Source organism: Colias croceus, chromosome 18 (genome assembly GCF_905220415.1).
Source record: "Colias croceus chromosome 18, ilColCroc2.1".
NCBI lineage: Eukaryota > Metazoa > Arthropoda > Insecta > Lepidoptera > Pieridae > Colias > Colias croceus.
In genome coordinates this window covers 98,783-121,855 of record NC_059554.1, presented here as the reverse complement: position 1 = coordinate 121,855, position 23,073 = coordinate 98,783, and the positions used below count along the sequence as shown (strand labels likewise).

General features: G+C 36.1%; 1 long non-coding RNA gene across 1 annotated transcript; it reads right to left on the bottom strand.

Annotated features, from left to right (window-relative positions):
* Positions 1 to 2,092: 2,092 nt before the first annotated feature.
* LOC123699686 lies at positions 2,093 to 20,327 on the bottom strand. Its single transcript, XR_006752549.1, has 3 exons — positions 20,220 to 20,327; positions 18,922 to 19,013; positions 2,093 to 2,186 (listed from the first exon to the last, which is right to left on the bottom strand). It is a non-coding gene; the product is annotated as an uncharacterized LOC123699686 (long non-coding RNA).
* Positions 20,328 to 23,073: the final 2,746 nt, after the last annotated feature.

The window sequence follows — 23,073 nt, the reverse complement described above, 5'->3', positions numbered from 1 at the left end:
AATTGAAAGATCTAGAAACCGGAGTTGCTGCACTGAGCCCATTGGTAACCTGATTACAAAGTGCTCACTTACAGCATCGTTCAATCCATCGCTTTACGATGACGTTATAAATCTAAACTTAATTCCGATACCCGATAACCGTCCGCCATACATGTACATACACTCATTCACGAGAACACATATAATAGATTTATCGCCGACAATATTTACAAGAAAGATGTCGAAATAGGATTATAACGAGCTGAGAACAAGTCTGCTTTATTGGCACTCATCTAGTTTTAACAAGTAATTAAGAGGTCCGTGAACCGACGCGACGCTGCGGCCGTGCCGATGTCACAAGGATCGTTATATAGACATTATATGTATTTATTAAATTGTTATTCTTACAGCTAATGTAATAATAGGCAAATATAAAGGTTTGTTGTTCTTTTAATATTTAAAATGAATAATATAAATAAATAAAAGATGTTTTTAGTTATAAGAAACTTTAAACACATTTTTTAGTATTAATTAAGATTATATCGCTGATATCGCTAATTTAATTTTGTTAGTCTGCAGAAACGAATCGTTTTTAAATAAAAGCAATTTCAAAGTCAATGAAAGTCTGTATGAAGTAGACCTAAGTTCGTCCTGCGTGCAGATGCAAATCCTATTAACTGAAACAGGCGAGCCTGTAATTACACACACACGCACACACACGCACACGCACGCACACATACGCACGCTCTCAGGTGCGCGGGCGCATCCCGCATCGAGTAAAATAAAGTAATTTAACGCTTCGCGGCTCCGGCGCGCGGACACGAAGCGACTGCGCTTTTATTGCAAAACATTATGAGCTTTCCGTCTAGTGTATACGTATGTCTATGTATGTTAGGTACGATAATCCCTCAGAGTTAAGCTCTAGGATAGGTCATCAATTTTAACGGAAATTGGCATCGGTTGTGTAAAACTACGTTCGTACAACGAACTTAATTAATAACACTAATTTATATTGCTGAATAAATAAAATATAAATGATAATATATTAAAATAAATTAAATTAGTTGAATATACCTCTATTATTTCACTACTTCTACCCAAAAGACAAACTGTTTGTATTTGTCTACATTTGTCATGACTCATGAATTCCTTAGGAACCCTACGCACCACTCTATCAAGAGGTACTTAAAGTAAATAATTTGGTTAGAAGTCTCAAAGAGGGAAATCCGCCTTATCTACGCGACTCAAATTATAAAATAATATATCCTTGCTCTAAATGTTGAACTAAAATATTTAATAAATTGTAAAAATTCCCAAATTAAATGTGTTATAGGATGGGCTCGTGGCTCAGTGGCGCGATAAGGCGCACGCGCCACTATGTCAGTGTGCTATCGGCTATCGGTCGACACTCGACTGCCGCCCACTGCCCACGCAATGTTATGTCACAGCTGGCCACTATCCTATTGTTTGTGCTGTGCGATATCATTTCATATTAGTGATATTATATTCTATCTTCGAGATATTTTGCTTTCTGGTTTGAGCAGTTCTGGGAGATTTGAAACGTCAAATTATTGAGAGAGTAGCTGGGTATTTTCTAAACTAAACAATTAAAATATTTATTTAAACTAGACTTGTTTGCCATAGCATAATACTTACTGAAGCTAATGATTTTTTTCTTAAATTCAATTGCTGTAATGTTTGGTCAGTTGGTCTTATAAAATTTACAATTTACATTATGACTAATTTATTCAACCAACGCAATACAATCGCATTAACAATTTGAGATTACCATACAGACGTAATTTGTTCTGATTTGTGATTACTGCAGGAATTCAGTAATCTTGCGAGTAGTCAGATCTGCAGTGAATTAGCAAACGTTACATGGGCGTAATTTATCAAATTGCGATGCATATGCACAGACAGCAATTTGCGAGGGGCTCAATCTCCGGCACCGTTAGCGCCGCGCCGGGCCTCCCGACCCGCGCCGGGTTGGCCTCATTAGCTCGGCGCTGATCCATCACAGCCAGAAACAGAGGGGAGGTTGGTAAAGGTTCCAAGTTTAGCGAGCAGCTACCACCATCACAGCAAGTACCTAATATACTTGTGTAGCAACGCACGATGTATGCAGTGACGTGCAATCCCCATTACCCTCTGGGCTCTGGAGAGCCTTATAAGACGTTTATGTCATATTATGGTCGCGCAATCTTCTGTAAAAAAATATTAATCTGTAAGATATAATCATCATTAATATATCTCTAAGTATATTGGATATTTTTCATTTTACAATATTATAATTCAATAATGTAAAATGAAAAATATCCAACATCCTAAGAGTTAATCGCCGTAACGTAGTTAATACCCGAATGATTTTTCATATTGTCTCACTACGGCCCCATACTTAAAGTGAGGTCAATTCATAACGAAAGGTGTAATATTGATCGCCCGCTGCGAGACGGAGTGCTCTCGCGAAACCAAATAAAGCAGAGCGTCTGAAGTACCTAGATGATATACGCGCCGTGCGGTGGGCGCGCGGCGGGCGTCAGCGGGCGCCGGCCAGCAGCCGCGCTCCCTGCTCACACACCTGATGCTATGCGGTTGATGTGATAATATACTTTTTCTGTAATTCCACTTCGCTCTTTGTTGAATTATGTGGTCTGGTACATAATATTAGAAATAAGAAAACAATGCTCATGCGTAAATTTAAAATACTTATAACTCGATAACATTGTTCTGTAATGTTGCAATCAATGATGTAGGAAAATAAAAAATACGCGACCGAAATAACTTCAAAATGGAACTGTTAATTGAATCATTCGCTAATCTAAATCCGGCTTCAACACTGACCATGTAAAATCCACTCCCGATAACTCATGTGAAGGCCACTCCGCAATCACACAATTGAAACTGAGCTATTTTTAAATAAATTTCTTAAATAGATAACAAAAAACCTAAAAGATCGTAATTGTAATAAAAACATGAGTAACAAAAAGGGTTCCAGAATTAAAAGCCTCGTTGGCTACAAAAAAAATTGGATAGTATTTTAATGAGATAAGTGATAACAGTGGGTATTATCGTTGTGGTTATTCCGAAACCGCAGCTCTAATGACACGACTCCACTTCACGCCGTCACGCGCGCCACCGTCGCTGCCGGGACGCCGCAACTTACCAAACGCCGAATTAGCTCCAGATAATCCCCGCCCGTCCCTCTGACTCCTTCTCCTAATTAAAATGTTCTTCAAGGGTCAAGCTTATATTTATAACAGATCCTTCGAGGTATCGTCCGAGCTGATGTTGCTGGCCGCTACTATAGAGCGCGGTGTGCGCGAGCGGTGAACCGGTCGCGTTAACCCGCGTACCTGCGCTCCATGTTTTTATTTCTTCTCCGTGAACTTTGTAATCAGGACCACGATACATTCCAGCCTCATTATTCACGAGAACATATTTTATTTATCGAGCCTTCGATATAAATTAACCGTCGAAGATTATTGCCTTTTCTTGGACGTCAAATTAACATACTTAATCAATTTTGTGGTTATTATTTTTGGTTGTTATCAGAGCACCATCGCTCTTTACAACTTCGTCAATAGATTATATTTTATTTATGTTATTCTTATTCTTTTTCGTTTTATATCTGGAATAAAATAAATAATACATAGTATTTTGGTATTGACGTAAAAAAATCTTGTAGGTACAATATGTAAAAACTGTTGGGATATCAGCTATTTCATTTAAATATTTATTTCATTTATTCATTTATTGACACATTCAGTGTACTAACAGTTAAAATACCAAAGCATACATTGAATGATTATATACATAGTTATAAATTATAATACGTTAACAAAAATTAAATTAAGCTATAGGTAGATATTGTGCAGTGTATTGATTAATTTAGTTATTGGATGATTTTAGTAAAGCTATAAACAAAGAGCTCTGATGAATGTGCGGCGAGGGGAGTTCTCCAGCCGATCGCCGCGCCGCGACGGGGCGGGCTGATTACGCGCCCTCATTACCGCCTGATAGCTCGGAACGTCTTCGTGGCGCTAATTATCTCTGTTCCTACACAAGATTCAACTCCTTTGATATTCTAATACATTGCAAATATAAACCTTATTTACCAAAAGCATACCAATATACCTACTTCAATGTGGGTGATTACTTTTTTTTCGCTTTATCTGCTTCGATGTCTAAACTTTTATCACGATGATGTTTCCCTGTAGCGTAAACTTAAATTATTACTGTTTTTGGCATTTATTAGGTCGAATGCATTAGCAAGAACAACGACAAAAACTACTTATCTGAGATAAAAAAAATGGTTATGACCACTACGACTGTCTTGTTTTTCCATGACCAACACCTAAGAGCAACACGTAGATAACTGGATGAATTAATATGATCGTTATTAATTACTTCACTACGATTAGATGTAAGACATAAAAGCCCCATTGACATGGAAGGAAATATAACATTTTTATGGCCGTGGACCGTAGTGCAGTTTATGAGCCAATAAATTCTGCAGACACAGTTTAGCGGTGGCGTCCGCGTGGGATCTTCCGCGTCATTATTTCTGCTTATTTCCATACATTTCATGTTAAGATATTGTAGACAATAAAGTGACAGCTAGCTTATGAAAGTTAACTTCTCTTCAGTAGAGAAAGGACACATGTGATCATTTTATGTTCTTTTAGGGCGAATTAGGTTCTTGTAACTAAAAATATGATTCATGGAAAATTGGAAATACTGGTCATAATATTTATTGACGTTATTTCTACGAAATTTTTATAGTGATGTGCGTATACAGGGCATGGTGGATTACCTTTTCGTATTTGTATAGTACCTTTATTGTGGACTTACATTTACTACAACTAAATCCGGTAAGCCATCCATTTTGTTTTCCATCTAAATGAGATGATGGAAACATTTTTAGCATGAAATAAAAAGGGTTCGGAGGCAGAAAGAAAATACTAGTTAGTAGTTGTTAATGTTAACTTTCTTCATCTGTTTCATACCATGATTAGAACATTATTACTATTATTCCTATAAGAGTTTCTTGGCAAACCTTAGCCGTTCTTGCTTAGTAACGTTTGTTTAAGATTGAATGGAGCGCGATAAATAAGTGATAGCTGACTCGTAGAACAAACAAATGACGGCTCTTATGCCCGGTTCCTATATTCAACGGATCGTCATAGTATCAAAGCTACTATCCGTTTTTCTAGAACTAACTACGAGTCGTTAATACCGTTCCACAATTTTATTTCTTGACGTGCTATCGACGGACATCCGTTGGTCATAAAAATACCGAGCCCTCTTCACTCACAGATGTGCGTTTCGTTATAAGCCAAATTGAAATTAAAATAACACAAAATTCAGGACAAAATAAGTTAAATATACAGCCGAATTATAAACTTTAAGAATAAAGTTTCTTATTAATAAAGAACTAATACTAAAGAACTATATATTTGTAGACATCTGCGTGATAATTTTCCTTCTAAACAACCTAATGCGTTACACAGAAAGCAAAAACGGAACGTTTTTCTCGCGCATGCGTGCATTGCTTGTCAGTTGTCAAATTATTGTCATTCATTGTTGATTGATGATTCATTGTCAAGTTTTATAATTAAAGATTATCAATACAACGACCACTGTTTATATATTTATTAAAAATGGATATTACGCCGGTAAGTACGCCTTTATATTTCTTCTTTAAAATCGTCTGCCGCTTACTTTTTGCTTCGGACACTTTTAAAGTCAAACATATATTTCTGTTACAGAAATCGAAGAAGGCTATGAGTAAAGACGAGATTGCTCAATTATTATAACCAGTAAGGAGACTAATGCTTCTACGAATAAATTAAAGGATGAATGTTGGACTTCGTTGACCAACACATTTAATGCAAAAATTGGTCAAATACCTACCAGGAAAACTTTTTATTTTCAACCAAAAAATTCAAACATAATAAGGATGATGGACAAATATTATGAAGAAATAATTGAAATACTGAACACACAATAATTGAAATACTGAACACACAATAACTAATTAATTTTTGTATATTATTAAGCAATATATCTAGACATACGGTAGAAAAAGAATTTGTTAGGTAGTGCTAAATGTAAATCTTATGTAAAAAATGTATTTAGTTCAGAGAGCCTATTACAGCGTTAAGGAATATAATATAGAAGATGATAATCGATGGAGGGTTGTCGTGTAAGAATCACAGGACAGTTCTTTGGCATATATTATGTAGTTACATATTATTATATAAAATTAAACTGTAATAAAGAAATAAAACTTTTATTCCATTTTATTATGTACTTTTATTTATTTTTTATTATTTACAATACAATGTTTAAAAAATTGATTTCTACATTGCAAACATAGACATACATATACAGGGTTACTGGTTAAGTCGACCTATTCCTGTTAAGAGTGTATAGTAGGGGTCAAAACAAACTGTTTTGATCTTATAATACCATATCCAAAAGTTAGCCGTTGAAGAGTTATTGCAATTTTAATATTTTTCTTGAAAATGCCACTTTATCTTCGCATTTAGCGTTTAATTTTTTATTTTACTTATTTGGTCTGGGTTTCTTTGAGTTTTTATGTAAAGGTTGAGTTAAACAATAATTCTCAGCAATAAAAATCCATATCGCTGCAAACAATTCAAAGAAATGGCTTTTACTCTAAAAATAATAACATTAAAGTAATTTAGTTAACTCGTTTTAAAGAAAGATATTGAAAAAAATCTCTATGAAAATGTGTCTGCAGATGTTTTTAAAAACATGTGCATGTTCTTAGCTATGTAAAAAGGTATGATAACCTCAGGTAGCATTCGTAGTTTCCAAGAAATCGGGGTTAAACATGGGACAGTGTTAGTAAAGTACAACATCAGAATAAATTTTGTCATAATTTATTTTTCTTAAAAACTTTACAGTTCCTGCTCAACATGACTTCCTCTATATTGCGAACACATATTCGAAACCTTTTCCGCAGAGTACTCTTAGTCAAGAGCCAATTAACAACTAGATGAGTCCAAATTTTATCAAGACGCGGACGTTATCACAAACTACCATAACACTCACTATTGGGCTCTGAAAGCACGTGGCAATCCTAACAAGAAGAATCCAAAAAAATCACAAAGACGATTCAGTCTTAATGTGTGGATGGGGATAATTTCAAATAAATTAATTGGACCATACTTCCTTCCGGACAACCTAAATGGTGAAAATTATGAGACCTCTCTGCACCAACATTTAAGCGACCTACTTGAAGACACGCCTGACTTTGTTAAGAGACATGTGTGGTTCCAACATGATGGCTGTCCTACACATTACAGAAGAAGTGTTAGAGAATGGTTAGACATCAACTATCCAAACAGATGTATCGTAAGAGGTGGGCCCATACCATGGCCGGCTAGAAGTCATAGTCAAGTGTATTTTACATATGAAGAGTCTGGTGTACAATGAGCCGAACCCGGTTCCATCTGTTGATATTTTACGACAAAAAATTATCGATGCAGCCAATAAGATGAGGAACCAATTAACAACTGGGGTGACTACCCCAGTTGTTAATTGGCTCTTGACTAAGAGTACTCTGCGGAAAAGGTTTCGAATATGTGTTCGCAATAGAGGAAGTCATGTTGAGCAGGAACTGTAAAGTTTTTAAGAAAAATAAATTATGACAAAATTTATTCTGATGTTGTACTTTACTAACACTGTCCCATGTTTATCCCCGATTTCTTGGAATCTACGAATGCTACCTGAGGTTATCATACCTTTTTACATAGCTAAGAACATGCACATGTTTTTAAAAACATCTGCAGACACATTTTCATAGAGATTTTTTTCAATATCTTTCTTTAAAACGAGTTAACTAAATTACTTTAATGTTATTATTTTTAGAGTAAAAGCCATTTCTTTGAATTGTTTGCAGCGATATGGATTTTTATTGCTGAGAATTATTGTTTAACTCAACCTTTACATAAAAACTCAAAGAAACCCAGACCAAATAAGTAAAATAAAAAATTAAACGCTAAATGCGAAGATAAAGTGGCATTTTCAAGAAAAATATTAAAATTGCAATAACTCTTCAACGGCTAACTTTTGGATATGGTATTATAAGATCAAATCAGTTTGTTTTGACCCCTACTATACGCTCTTAACAGGAATAGGTCGACTTAACCTGTAACCCTGTATATATACTAGTGGTCCGCCCCGGCTTCGCCCTTGAAATACTGAACACACAATAACTAATTAATTTTTGTATATTATTAAGCAATATATCTAGACACACGGTAGAAAAAGAATTTGTTAGTGCTAAATGTAAATCTTATGTAAAAAATGTATTTAGTTCAGAGAGCCTATTACAGCGTTAAGGAATATAATATAGAAGATGATAATCGATGGAGGGTTGTCGGGTAAGAATCACAGGACAGTTCTTTGGCATATATTATGTAGTTACATATTACTATGTAAAATTAAACTGTAATAAAGAAATAAAACTTTTATTCCATTATATTATGTACTTTTATTTATTTTTTATTATTTACAATACAATGTTTAAAAAATTGATTTCTACATTGCAAACATAGACATATATATATACTAGTGGTCCGCCCCGGGTCCGCCCTTGGTACATGTTTATGTTTTCTTTCCATAATAACCATCCTCGTACTTCAAGGAACATTATAAAAAAATAATTATCGAAATCGGTCCACCCGTTCACGCGTGATGCCGTGACCAAGGGAAATAGGTCTGCCACTGATATCGATATTGTGCCTAAAGCATAGAACCTCAGCGTCAACAGTAATTGATGTTATGGAGATACCCCATGATTCCTGAAATGACAACATAAATTAGGTATGTTATTACATAGGTTAGACGTGTTTGGTATAATATTAATGCCTCCATTAAACTAACCTGGCTCCTTTTATTCGTACGTCTGGATAAATTTCAAGAAGTAAGTGTTCAACAGATTCTTTATCAAGTCGAAATCTCAATTGAAATTCGTGAGAATCCAGGGTCGCAAAAAAATCCACTCCTTCTCTATAATATATACTCTTTCACGCCCACTATCTTCTTCCGAAATTCGATATAATATTAAACACTTCTCTATCACTATCTGAACTCCACATTTCGATATTGAAGCGGAAACAATGAAATAGTAAGAATTTAACCGCCCGAAATCGACGGGTAAACAAAATGCTATACGAATAGTAACTTTGACAGCATAATGACATTAAAAATATTTATAGGAACGCGATAAACTGTCTTCTTCATACAATATGCTTACCGTTCGTTAATAGTAACCCTCCCATCCGTCAGTAGGAAGCCGTCGGTAAGTTGCTTGACGAGACGTTTTTTATAGGAACGATTTTCGCTTACGCTTGGTTAATTATACTACTATTCGTAACTAAAACGGATCGTTTTTCAAATATAGGAACCGGGCATTAATAAGTTATTTATGTGGAGTAGCGCGTTATAATTCGTGGCTGGCAGTCGGCAGCTAGACGAGCGCTGGCGCAGATTTATGTGGGAACTGACGACCTGCGCGGACGCATGCTAACTAGCCCGCCCGGGCCCCTATCGTGCACCTGGCTTTGTCATTTTTTCCTTATGTTTGCTTTTTTTACAAGCCATTTGTTTGCACTATTTGTTATGAGTTATGTGAAAGGGTAGATGGGTCGATATTAAAAAATTTGGGGATCCGTTGCTACCAATATCGATGTGATAAGAAATTAATTAAAATTAAAGTTTAACAAAAAACATGTATCATCGTGCGTGGCAACAATTTGTTGTCATATAAGTTTATTATACAAGCAGCTCGTACATTATACATATTTGACGTACCTACAGGAAAAATTATTTAATAAATCCACTGATCAAAATAGAGTTCTCAACCGCGGTGGTTGAGAACTCTATTTTATTCTATGGAAACTTTATCAATAACTCCTTTTGTGATGCTTCAGGAACGGAATCAATTATTCAAAGGTGATGTACGTAGTGAATGTATGTTATTGCGTCGGTCGTAATCTACAAATATTTCAGATCGAAATAAAAAAGAGCGCTTCAACTACACCTGACTTTTTCTTAGCTAATCATATTATTCACAATTTCACAAGATAGTGCAACGGGAAAATTCATTAGTCAGGTAATCCCGTAAAGCGTCGCGACGGAATCGATCACGTGTCGTGTACCGGTCGTGTGGCAGTCGTCACGTCGCCGCGTCGCGCCCGTCACGCGCTCGCGCGCCGCTCACACGATCCGATTGGCTTGTAATTCATACAGTTTTGCTAAATTGCTCGTAGCGGATAGCTGTAATGCAGCTCTTTGTGGGTCAGGATACCGCTACGGGTCGAACGTCCAAACTTGATTTCTATTTCAAGCTTTTAGGATGAAAAGTATAAATAAATATATAATTATGCATGTATGCATAATAGTACAACCGATAAGATAAGGTTTTTTTATTATTTTATTTAAGCAAGCGACACACAAAATAAAGTGGGTATGTTACTGTAAATTCATGAAGAGCATTATAACTTTTTTCCTATCACAAAAATCTGCCATACGCGTATAACTATCACATTTAAGTGTTTAATTACCTAAACAGCATTGTGTTTAAATTTCACCCTCAGTTAAACAATAACTCCGATAACAATATCTAATCCTATCACAATATCAACTCGAATGTAACAAACAGCTCTCGATAAACAAAATGTTGCCGACTGTCCCACATATATGACAGATTTGACGTCACAGATGTTGCCAATATCATGTAATATAGTGCAGTTATCATCCGGGCGCGGGGGGTGAGGGGCGAGTGGCGCGGGGCAGCGGGAGGGGGACAGCGGGGGGTGATATTGTTCGCGCTAAATGGTATATTGCAAAAAGAATAATGATCCTCTCGTTACGATCTATTCAAATGGCGATCATACTCATATTTGTGGCCAGATGCAAAAACTATTTTCCGCATGATTTCAAAGTGTCTTGCAATTTGCGGTTTGAGAGTGATATCTATACATATAATAAAATCGTAGGAAAGTCAAAACTGTACATTGAATATTTTTTTAAAAGAATACTTGGGCCGTGATCTATAATCGATATAGAAGCCAAAAACATAGTTTTTAGAATTTTTGTCTGTTTGTCTGTTTGTCTGTTTGTCTGTTTGTCTGTATGTTTGTCCGAGCTAATCTCGAAAAGTACTGCATAGATTTACTTCAAATTTTGCATGAATATTACTAACAGGACGAGTGAGGCTATAGGCTACATATTATTAAGCTATCACCTACGGGGGAGGAGCTGTGAACCTTTATTTTTCTTACGTATTCCGTGTATTACGACAGCGTACAATCTAAAGACTCATGTTTAAATGTTGTTTTTGAGTAAGCCACGCTAATATCTAGCTTTTCACTATAAAAACTACGTCATTTACGTAATTTTGGCAGAGAAACAGTTAAATGAATCTTAGCAGTATTACGACAAATTTGAAACAGCGCCATCTATGATAAAAATCAAACACACGTTAACTATTGGAAATTAATAATCAAATGACGCATATATAAATGTTGTTTGACAATATCTAGATTGACACTATAAACATTATGCCATTTAAGTAACTTGGGAAGAGAAACATAGTTTTAAAAAGAAAGTTGTATAATGTTAATTTTGTAACAGCGCCATCTATGAGATTTCGTAAAAATCAAATCAATTTACATGTTAACACTACTGAACACAATGTTAAAAATTAATAATTTAAATATAATTATGTTATTTATTTATTTAACTCTTTAACCCATATCTTCCGTTCCCTATAAGATATATTTCGTGTAAATAATAAATATACTACATTTTTTTTAAAGTGAGGGTAGATGTTTATTATTTTAAGTAAAACTAGACACCATTATCTACAGTTAATCTAATGATTGTGTTCATTAGTTACAATTTTAAAAATCTTCGTGTTTTATAAATTTACTAGCTTACCGCCCGCGGCTTCGTCCGCTTTATCTAAAACCTAATAAATTATATATAAAACCTTCCTTTTGAATCAGTCTATCTATTAAAAAAACCGCATTAAAATCTGTTGCGAAGTTTTAAAGATTTAAGCATACAAAGGGACATAGGGACATAGGGACAGAGAAAGCGAAATAAAAATATCAAATGCAATCTTCGTGTTTTGTGAATTTTCACCATCATGCGTTCCCACAAAAGGTAAGTTGTTACATATAGGTATTTATTTTTTATAATGATAGCAATTCATGTTTTTTGTTGGTATTATATTAGACTTTTAGAATGAAATAATAAAATGAATTCTTTTATTATTTTGAGGTGCATTGGGAACAGTAGTTTTTGATAAAATGTTATTTGTAAGTAGCTTTTTTATAGATTTACAGTTAACTTTTGTTTTTTTTTTTAACAGATTCAATGCTCATAAAATTATATCGCCTTTGAAGGACGATTTATGCTGATATTTTTACTACACCACTTGAAAATTGATGATTAGATGATAAATAGCAGCGAGGATTAAGTGGAAATTAGTAATCATCCGCTTCGTCAATTTTTGACTGAAGTTAATGTCCAACGTCCCATGATTCAATCATTGGAAGTGTCTCGGGAAATTTTGGAGGATATTTTTCAGGAAGGAGAGGAGGGGCAGCCAACCACATATCAAACTACTACGTTTTAGTACCGAAAAAAATGTTATTGCCAAATGAAACGTAAATTTTGCACTCACAACTTTACAAGTACCTAATGTTTTTATTTTGACTTTGCGGTTATCTGATTATAATATTTATCGTTATGGCTATCGAGGTACCGACCGTACTGGGATCAGAGTACATGATATACAGTTCATCATCCAGGATTGCTAAGAGCATTCTCATACTGAAAAAGATGTTTTCTTTGAATCGTAGTTGCTTCATTTATTTATTTTTAATCATTTTACATAATATGTTTTATATTTTATAAATATATCATTTTCATTATTTAAGTAGATAAAATAAATTATGTAACGGTTTTATAAGAAAACACATTATATTTATTAGGCGACGGTGATTTCTTCCAGGCAAAAGATATTCATCAGCTCAATTAAATTGAATAGTATGTTGTTAGTTATTCTTTAGATTCACAATTGTAATGAGCATTTCCGTATGCAAGTTGTATCGTAGTTTAGATATATCATAGTTTTTACATATTAAAGTTCCAACAAAACCCTCAAATTTTTGAGTAGAGTTGAGCAAGATAATTTGAAAAATGTGCCGTGTTAAGTATTATAGAAAAGGTTAGTTCGTTGGTAATTATTATTTCTTCTTCATTTACATATTGTTAGTAAAAATAAACTGACTAACAGTCAATGTAGTCAAAGTATATTTTAACTAATACTACTTAATATCTATTATGCTTATGTTCAGTATTTATCTGTATTATTATTGCTTGACAATTAATATATTTTCATGTCGTATACCAAATTATAAACATAAGTTTGATGTGTAATTAGCTGGATTTATTTTTACACACTCACAGACTTATATTTTATGTTAAAAGTGTTAATAGTGTAAATCATAATATATTTTTTCACAATTAAAAATAATCTTTTTTTATGATGGTGTTGGCATTGAATTAAACCGCGCTGTCGTTTCGTTCACAAAAAGTGATGTTATGAGGAGCATATTGGGTCCTCATATCATACAAAATCTGTGCGAAAACAATAAACACGTGTGAGGCCCTCACGGCAGATCGGGACGGTATGACGCGAAGTGGTGACAGCGTTGTCACTGTATCGCTCTTGCCACGCGCGCTGGTCAACAGACTTATTCGATAGTTCAGTTTTGTATTAAGACCGCTGTGACAACCAACCCGTGAGACAACCAAACCCGGTCTCCCCTACTATCCCGTGAGACCGAAACCTTCACTGAGAGGGTATGACATCTCACAGCTGATCGCAAACGGCATATTGTACTATCCCGTGAGACCGAAACCCTCACTGAGAGGGAATTACGTCTCACTACTGATCACGACAGTCAGACAAAATAAAGTGTCACGTATTTTTTTTTAAACGACGAATGACGAAAAACGACCTAATCGCGGACGAAGTCGCGGGCAACAGCTAGTATTCAAATATAATTGTTTAAAATAATAATTTTTATTTTTATAAATTTACCTCAGTATTTTGATGCGATTGGGACTCGAAACAATCTGCTCCGTCTCCGTCAAATGTTAATAATCTACGAAAGGAAATATTTATCCCACCTTGTCTCTGCATCGTAACGAAAAGATCGGCTAATTAAAATATTCATTAAATAAATGAATAAAATCAACAGAAAGCTAGAGAACAGAAAATTATATTATACGCTTGTACCGCTATAAAACTATGTCGTGATTAATAAATTACTAAATTAATAGCTGTAGACAGGAAGTTCATGAAACTTTATGTGTGTGATATGTTAAGTGATATTCTTAATAAAACATAAAATTAAAAAAAACAAAACAAAACATATTGCTCTTTAGATTCCTGATGAACTACGTCATTAGAAGTACGACGACTCAACGCGGGCCCAAAAGCGGGATAATGGTTTTGATTTAATTATTGCCACAAATGCCGTGTTATCTAACTGCACAAGTGATCGGGGTTTATCAGCGAGCGGCGGAACATTGCAGATTTGCATACAGCAACAATGGGAGTGCTCAATGAAGGGGCGTCGTGAGGGCGCGTCGTGCGGTGCGAGCAGCGAGGCGCAGGCCTGACGCTGACGGGACCCGTTACGGATCGGGGCCAAGTGCTCTATGCTTCTAGCTCTTCCACTAAGCACTGCTTTGGAAAGATGTAGGTTTACTATTTGTAGGATACTTTGCTAATAATTATTGATTCCATGAAATAAATTCTTCATGTTTAATTTTTTAAGCGATCACTTTCATATCTACGTTACAGTTTGGATCTATTGGCAATACGAGAAATGACTCTCCAGCAAAACTATATAAGGTTTTGTTCGTTTTTTCAGTTTTATATGTACTATGCTACATAATTATATGCCATACTTTTCCATTACACAGTTTATATTTTCAATTACTATTCATTGCCAGTTATTTATACATTTATTAGGAGCACGTTTTAAAGTTCCCTATCTAAGGAGATACGTTCGTGGCTGACAATCAATCTCTCGGCGCAACATCAGTTTGCATCTGGAGCGAGTTGTTCGCGCTAGTGGTAAATTTAAGTGTAGTAAGAGTTATTTATTTTACCATATGAAAAGGTTTTTATGTTACCTAAACATACAATTGAAATTCCAGGGTTTTAACTAAAATATTTTGCAGTAGGCCCCCATCAAACTCTACACATACTACACACTATTTCAAACTCAAACTCAAACTCAAACATTCATTTATTCAATTAGACTACTGTTTAGTAGCACTTTCGAATCGTCATTACATAATTATTTTAACATTTACATGATACGACACAATCGTCGATGTAAAGTTCTTATTATTTCCGATTTAACTGTAAGTTTAAGAGGTATGTACTTACGTGAGTTTTTACCAAATCTGTACCATATTAAAGTTTTTCTGCGACATCAGCAAATCACTGAGATCGCAAATTTATCCAGTCCCGAGTTAACAATATAAGTCACGACAGTTTTTTTACTAATAAGTATATGTCGTGGTCATATCGTTGATTTGATCATTTCATGATATGAGTGGCCATTTCACGAAATGGTCGCATATCGTGAAATGGCCAACTTTGATCAGATCGTTAAATCGTCAACGTTTCACGATTTGGTCATCCACATTTGGCCAGATCGTATAAAATATAAAGAGTCCATAAAATATTAAAAAATTTCAGAATAACTATATTCTAAAAACTTGTTTAATGTCATTTAAGTTAGTGCCGCGGCAGCGGCCGGCGAATGCCAGAAGCGAATCGTTTTTGCAATAGAAAACAGTTAGGTTAGGTTAGGTTAGACTTTGATAAACAACGCACGAGCCGAGCGAGCAAAGCGAGCGTGCCGCGGCAGCGGCCGGCGAGTGCCAGAAGCGAATCGTTTTTGCAATAGAAAACAGTTAGGTTAGGTTAGGTTAGACTTTGATAAACAACGCACGAGCCGAGCGAGCAAAGCGAGCGTGCCGCGGCAGCGGCCGGCGAGTGCCAGAAGCGGATCGCTTTTTAAAAAACAAACAATTATAATAATATAGTAGTATTTTCTTAAATTATTTTATTTAAGTCGCATTTTTTCTTAAATACATATAAGATATCCACATTTTCGATAGTACTCGTACCTCTTCTTCGTAAATTCTTTGCTATGACTTTCTTCATAATATTGTTATTAAACGAATTATGAAGTTTTTAACTGCGAATAATTTAATTTTCGCCAGCGGCCGCCATCTTATCACATAAACACAGAGCTTGCAGCGCCTCTACCAACGATTAATGTAACTATTTTACGATATGATCAAATAATTTTGATCATTTCATGAAAAAACCGTGCGTTAATTGGCCATATCGTGAAACGATTTCTTATCATTGATCTGCCCAAACCACATCATGATGTGGCCAAACTAAATTGGCCATTTCATGATATGCGACCACAGTATGCGACCATTTCGTGAAATGGCCACTCATATCATAAAATGATCAAATCTACGATATCGATTCCATTGACAATTTCCTATAACAAGTGTCCGAGTGTCGCGAGCTCGGACCTGTTTTATTTAAATCGCAAGCAAAAAAGGAATTGCATCTGTTTTTATGAAACTGTGAAGTTGTCTCGCCGCAGTAAGGGCAAGTTTGCATAGAGCGTCACGCGCCACGCCGTCTGCGCACTGCATGTACTTTGAATAGATGATGAGTGCTGCGCGAATAGCGCCCTTACCGCCCTCGCGTTAAGGTGCTCGGCCGAACAGAACTGCCGCTCATTAAGGGACCACCGGCGAACGGCACAAAAACCCCGCGATTGACTTCTATGGCCACATTCAACTCTGCCTTTGTGCACAAACCTGTTGATATGACGACAATAAAACGAACTTTACTGGAAATTATATTGATGTAACATAATTGTCGAGCATTTAAGTGTTTACAAGAAACGTGTAGACAGGTTTCAGGATGGTTTATCACATGTTCGAGTGGACTTTATGCAATACCTCGAGCGTCCGATTGGTGGTTTTACATCGCTCTGTGATGTTCTGCGTTATTTCATAATTTACACATTTTTTTGTGAAATCACACAATGTAAACATTTCCTTACATTTTGCGTTGCTGAAATTTTTTTTTGCCACATTTTCATTTTTCACATTATAATTATATTACATATTATATTATAATGTGTTTGTACCTACATAATATATATATCATTTTATCATGCCAGGACATTCAATAACCGGGAGGTATGAGTTCTGCTAACAGTTCGCAAAAACTTGCGTGTTTGAACGGAAGCCAATAGATGATGGATCCATAACATCTCGATATCCGCGGCTGGGGCATGTTCGGGCCGGCCGGCCGGGGATACAATGCGCCATCAAATCGCGGCGGAAAAAGTGGAGCCGGCCCCTGTACCAGCTCAATGGAGTTCTTGCGGCCGCCGCGAGCGCATTCCGCGCACCAGCTCCCGCTGCTGCACTGCGAGCCTGCACTGTGCCATTCTTATTGTGATTTTTATGTTATTTAATATTACGGTCCATATACATGAAAAATGTTACGGCATTAAAATATGTTTTGGGTACGAAATCGTTTCATGCACTTCTTAATAATTGATACATAAATTTTTCTTACATTATACATATATCAAATATCAATAGTTGTTCAAGAACTATTTATATCGCATTACCTACATTTAAATTAAAAGATGTTCTTGTTACATACGTCAATCTGGTATATATTTGTGGTTAATGGTTTTGGTGGATATTTCATTAACTCGTTAATGACAATGAATTTATGAGTGAAAAAACACGTGTATAATATCTGAATGCATATGAAAAGGTCTCATTAGCATTTCAATCTATATCACGGCCATTTAATTATGTTCGACTAATAAAAGATCTAATCGAGATAGATAACAAATGCGGACGGGGCGTGACTCGCATCGATAGCAGCAATTCATTACGTTATATTCTCGTAATTCGATACAATAATCGATACAGATCCATAACGTGAGCTATCCGGGCTCCCGCTCCGGGCTGCTCAATGGGAAAGGAAATTATTTCTTGTGTGGAGTGTCGCGACGCGCATGTCGCTGCCGGCTCGTACCGCTTTTTGCGAGTCTGTTGCTCAACTGGTGCTGCAGGAAAATAGTCACATATACATGAAACATTATGTGAACGTGCTCCTTATTAACTAAATTGGACTTGTACACTCACTCGAAGCGCGTGAATAATGAGACATAGATGGAGTTAAAGCTTCAAATGTAGAATCGAGTGATCGTGAAGAATGTAGATGCAGATAAGTGCAGTGCGGTGGGAACGGGAGCGGCGCGGGGCCGGCGCGGGCGCTGCCTGCACATCGGCATTTAGTGCCGCCGTTATGCACATCGCATACGTATCTGATTATTACAACATAACATGACTGAAGTATGCTTTTTTACTGATCCATGTCCGGTCGCGAGCGCCAATCCGCTCGCACTCGATGATCGGGAGCAGCCGTTATCGACTAGATTCGATTCTCATTTTGAACAAATAAATAAATCGTTTAAACGCAAACATGGTAACAAAGATGTTAAAATTCATTGTTGTAGCATGTTTATTATTTAGCCGCATTCGACGGCATGCAAATTACTTAAATAGTAGTGATGTGCCGATTATGACTTTCGCCGACTAGCCAGACTATTAGTTGGTTGTAATAAGACCGACATGACTACTTAACGACACGACATGATTAAAACTGCTTTTTACATAATATCTCTGATATTTTTTTTTTATTTATCTATCAAATTAAATACTTAATTAAATAAATAATAGTATTACCTTCCCAATCGCCTAACAACGGTTTAGAGCTATCTTCCGTATCCTCTCCCATCTCACGGAACCGTTGTATTAAGTTCTCTTCTGAATTATTTCTGAGAAACACGAAATATAAGGTTATTTATTAAGCATACCATGTTTAAATATAAATTTATAGTTGAATCGTTTCTATCGCCTTAAATACGTATTTTATTATAATAATTTATCTTTAATATAATTTTTTTGTGACTTATCGAAATTTTCGCGACTTATGGATTTTTCCTGACTTATAGAAATTTTTGCGGCAAAGAGAAATTTTCCTCGCGTATAGAAATTTTCTTGGCTTATAGAATTTTTCCTGACGTAAAAATATTTTCCTGGCGTATATTATGTATAATTTTTCCTGACATGCAAATTTTTCTGGCTTATAGAAAATTTCCTTATAGAAATTTTCCAGTTTATAGAAATTTTCCCGACGTTTGGAAATTTTCCTGACTTATAGAAAATTTTCTCGACTTATGGATTTTTCCTGACGTATAGAAATTTTCCGGACTGATAGAAATTTTGCTGGCTTATAGAAATTTTCCCGACGTATAGAAATTTTCCTGGCTTATAGAATTTTTCCTGACGTAAAGAAATTTTCGTGGCTTATACAAATTTTCCTTATCTAAGTACATAATTTTGCGGCTAAGAGAAATTTTCCTCACGTTTAGAAATTTTCCTTGTTTGTAGAAATTTTCCTGGCGTATAGAAATTTACCAGCTACTGGAAATTTTCCTGACTTATAGAAATTTTAACGACATATATAAATTTTCCTGGCTTATAGAATTTTTCCTGACGTATAGAAATTTTCCGGCTTTGGCAATTTTTCCTGACTTATCGTAATTTTCCCGACTTATGGGTTTTTCCTGGCGTATAGAAATTTTCCTCACGTATAGAAATTTTCCTGTCTTATAGAAATTTTCCTGACGTATAGAAATTTTCCGGACTTATGGAAATTTTCCTGTCTCAAATACAAGGAAATTTTCCTGGCGTTTAGAAATTTTCCTGGCTTATAAACATTTTCCTGACTTATACAAATTTTCCTTATCTATATAAATTTTCCTGACGTATACAAATTTTTTTGACGTATAGAAATTTTCCTTGTTTATAGAAATTTTCCTTTCGTATGGAAATTTTCCAGCTTATAGAAATTTTTCCTGACTTATCGTAATTTTTCTGTCAATCGAAATTTCCCTAACTATTGTTAAATCTTTTTTCTAATCTTCCTAAAATTGGAAATTTTTACGACTGATTAAAGTAAACCACCCACTTATACCCACCCACATCCCGTACGCTATGCTCTCTACCCACAGGCCGCGCGTGCGCAGAATGGCTCAGTATCTGCATAGCTAGCGAACGTATAAACTCACCCGTTCGTTGGGCGCTTTCACCAGGGCCCTGGAATTATGGAATTATTATTAATTTCATGAATAATATCATCATCATCATTTTTATTTAAAACAATATTCATATATTTTTCTTTGCCCGCGGATTCCCCTGATGTTAAATTCGCATTAGTATGATTCGTTTCACCGCTGTCAAAAGTTACCCATGGGCCATGGCCATGTCACATTAAAACGAATAAACACACTTTCGCATTTATAATATTAATTACTAGAGGTTCGCCCCGGCTTCGCCCGTGGTACATATTTCGCAATAAAAGGTAGCCTATGTCCTTTCTCGGGTATCAAAATATCTCCATAACAAATTTCATGCAAATTGGTTCAGTAGTTTAGGCGTGATTGAGTAACAGACAGACAGAGTTACTTTCGCATGTATAATATTAGTATGGATTAGATATAATGTTATTTTCCTCTTAAGATATAATATATAATATAAAGATATAATATTATCTTCATTTATATGTTCAAATACCCTCTACTGCCCTAATGTTGTAACTGAAAATTTACTCGAACAAATTTCTAGTACCTTTTGTTCCACGAGTATACCTAATATATGAGATTACTACTAAAATTCTACATTCAAATCTTATTTGGAATTGAGCTGTGTACTGAAATCCTGTCATTTGTGCCAAAAAACTAAAAATAATCGTATATTTTATTGTTCGATGTACCTATTGGACCAAGGTACAAAACAAACGAATGCTCTACCATTTGAAATAGTGTAAAATATACCTAGTTAATAAATAAATATCAAACAACTTTATTGATTAACATGAATTGCTTTACTTAGCTTAGATATATTCTGTAAAATAACGATGCATTGCAAAGAATCACTTTGGTTCTCCACAAACTTTATGGAGAGAGGCAGCTTTCAAAAACTTGAAGCAACATTTTTCAAGTCTCGGTGACTGTAACAGACGCGATACTGAAAAAAAAATAAAAAGCACAGGTTTCTCAAGGCTCATGCATTGTACCGAGTGCGCAGGTGTCCGGGGGGTGAGGTGCGGGGTGCAGCGTGGGGTGCGGGGTGAAGGGGGGGACGTGTCGATTTCATCAACGGAGCGACACGCGTAAATGGCGTATCATCATCCAACAATATTTGGTGTTCGTCGAGCAAACAGGACCAACAGGACACAAACAGGACGACCGCTCGCCCCCTCTAGGGCTGCCAACTCTTACGTGTGCTTTAAGTGTTTGTTTTTGAAACAACCATTAGATCTATGACGTTATATTTTAATCGTGTACTCTGTGTAATAACAAATTTAAGCTGTGCTTTTCCCTGACAAACATTTTTAGCAGCCTGTTGTATGATAATTCATGTTGTATTTTTATGGCCTGAATTCGTTTAGATATGATTTTCCTTGAAATTAATTCCGAAAACCTTTTGGTCAAATTATACTATTTATATTACGGATCGTCAACCCTACGCGGAAGGGTATATGGGCGCCGCGACTCGCGCACCTGGCCGGCTCCAGCGATCAGCGGTCGGTGAAACGCTCTTGCTAGTTTAACAAACTTTGGATTCGACGCTAAGTAGTGTGTATCTTCAGTGCTGTTTGTGCAAACAACGCTCCAGCCCCGCAATCTGCCCGTGTCGCCGAGCTCGGGCGTGGGCAGTCGGCAACAGACAGCTGTTCCATCTCCAATTATATAATGGATTAATAATAAATTGATTGGCAGATAATTATATGAGCAGATAATTTTGCAACGTTAAAGTAGGCGGGCGCACCCGAATATAATTCAACATGAAACGATTATTAATAAACTAAAATTGCTCACTAAATATAATATTATACTGGCTGATAGAAATATTATATGATTGAACATACTAATTTAAGATTCGGGGAGATTTAACAGATCAATTAATAAACGAAAAAATATGAGTACTGGGAGTGCATACCAGAGAGTCCTAAATAAACATCTAATGTGTTTAAATATTCGTTCAATATGACCACTTATCCTTCATCACTCACTTCGACGAGCAACGATTTGTGTCGGAGCATGTTGCTCTCCCTTGCTCTCTTTGCTCGGTGGGCGCGCGAACCGCACGCGCGGGGCGCAGTGCAGCGCGCAATGCACTCCATCCACGGGGAGTCGCCTGCTGCAGCGGCGGCGCTGTGTCGCGGGTGTCGCGTTCTCACGCATACGAGGGGCATGCCAAAAAAAACTAGATACTCGAAAACCATAATATTTATTATTTGTTACTTATATCTATCTTTTCAAAGTATTCACCCCGAGCACGTATACACTTTTCCATACGTTTAAATCACTTGGAAAACACCTCAGACCACTCTTTTCCAGATACCTCGGAAATTTCGAAATTATAGGTAGCCAGTGCATCTTCCTTGCTCTCAAATCTATTTCCTTTCAAATTTTCTTTAATTTTGGGGAACAAGTAAAAATCACAAGGTGCCAAGTCAGGAGAGTATGGCGGGTGAGGCAGGATAGACACATTTTTTGTATTAAAAAAATCAAGTGTTCTGGCGGACGTGTGCGCCGAGGCGTTGTCGTGGTGCCAAAGAAGGTGCCGGGTTCCTGACTTCGGTCGCTTGTCACACCAAGCTGACAATACTGAGGGGGCACAAATTGACACATACCACTCAGAATTAACTGTTTTTTGATCCTCTAGCACTACAGTAGCGATATGGCCGGTCTTACAAAAAAACGAGGCAATCATTTGTTTTTGCGTGCTGCGTGCACGACGACATTTCGTTGGTGTTGGTTCATTATC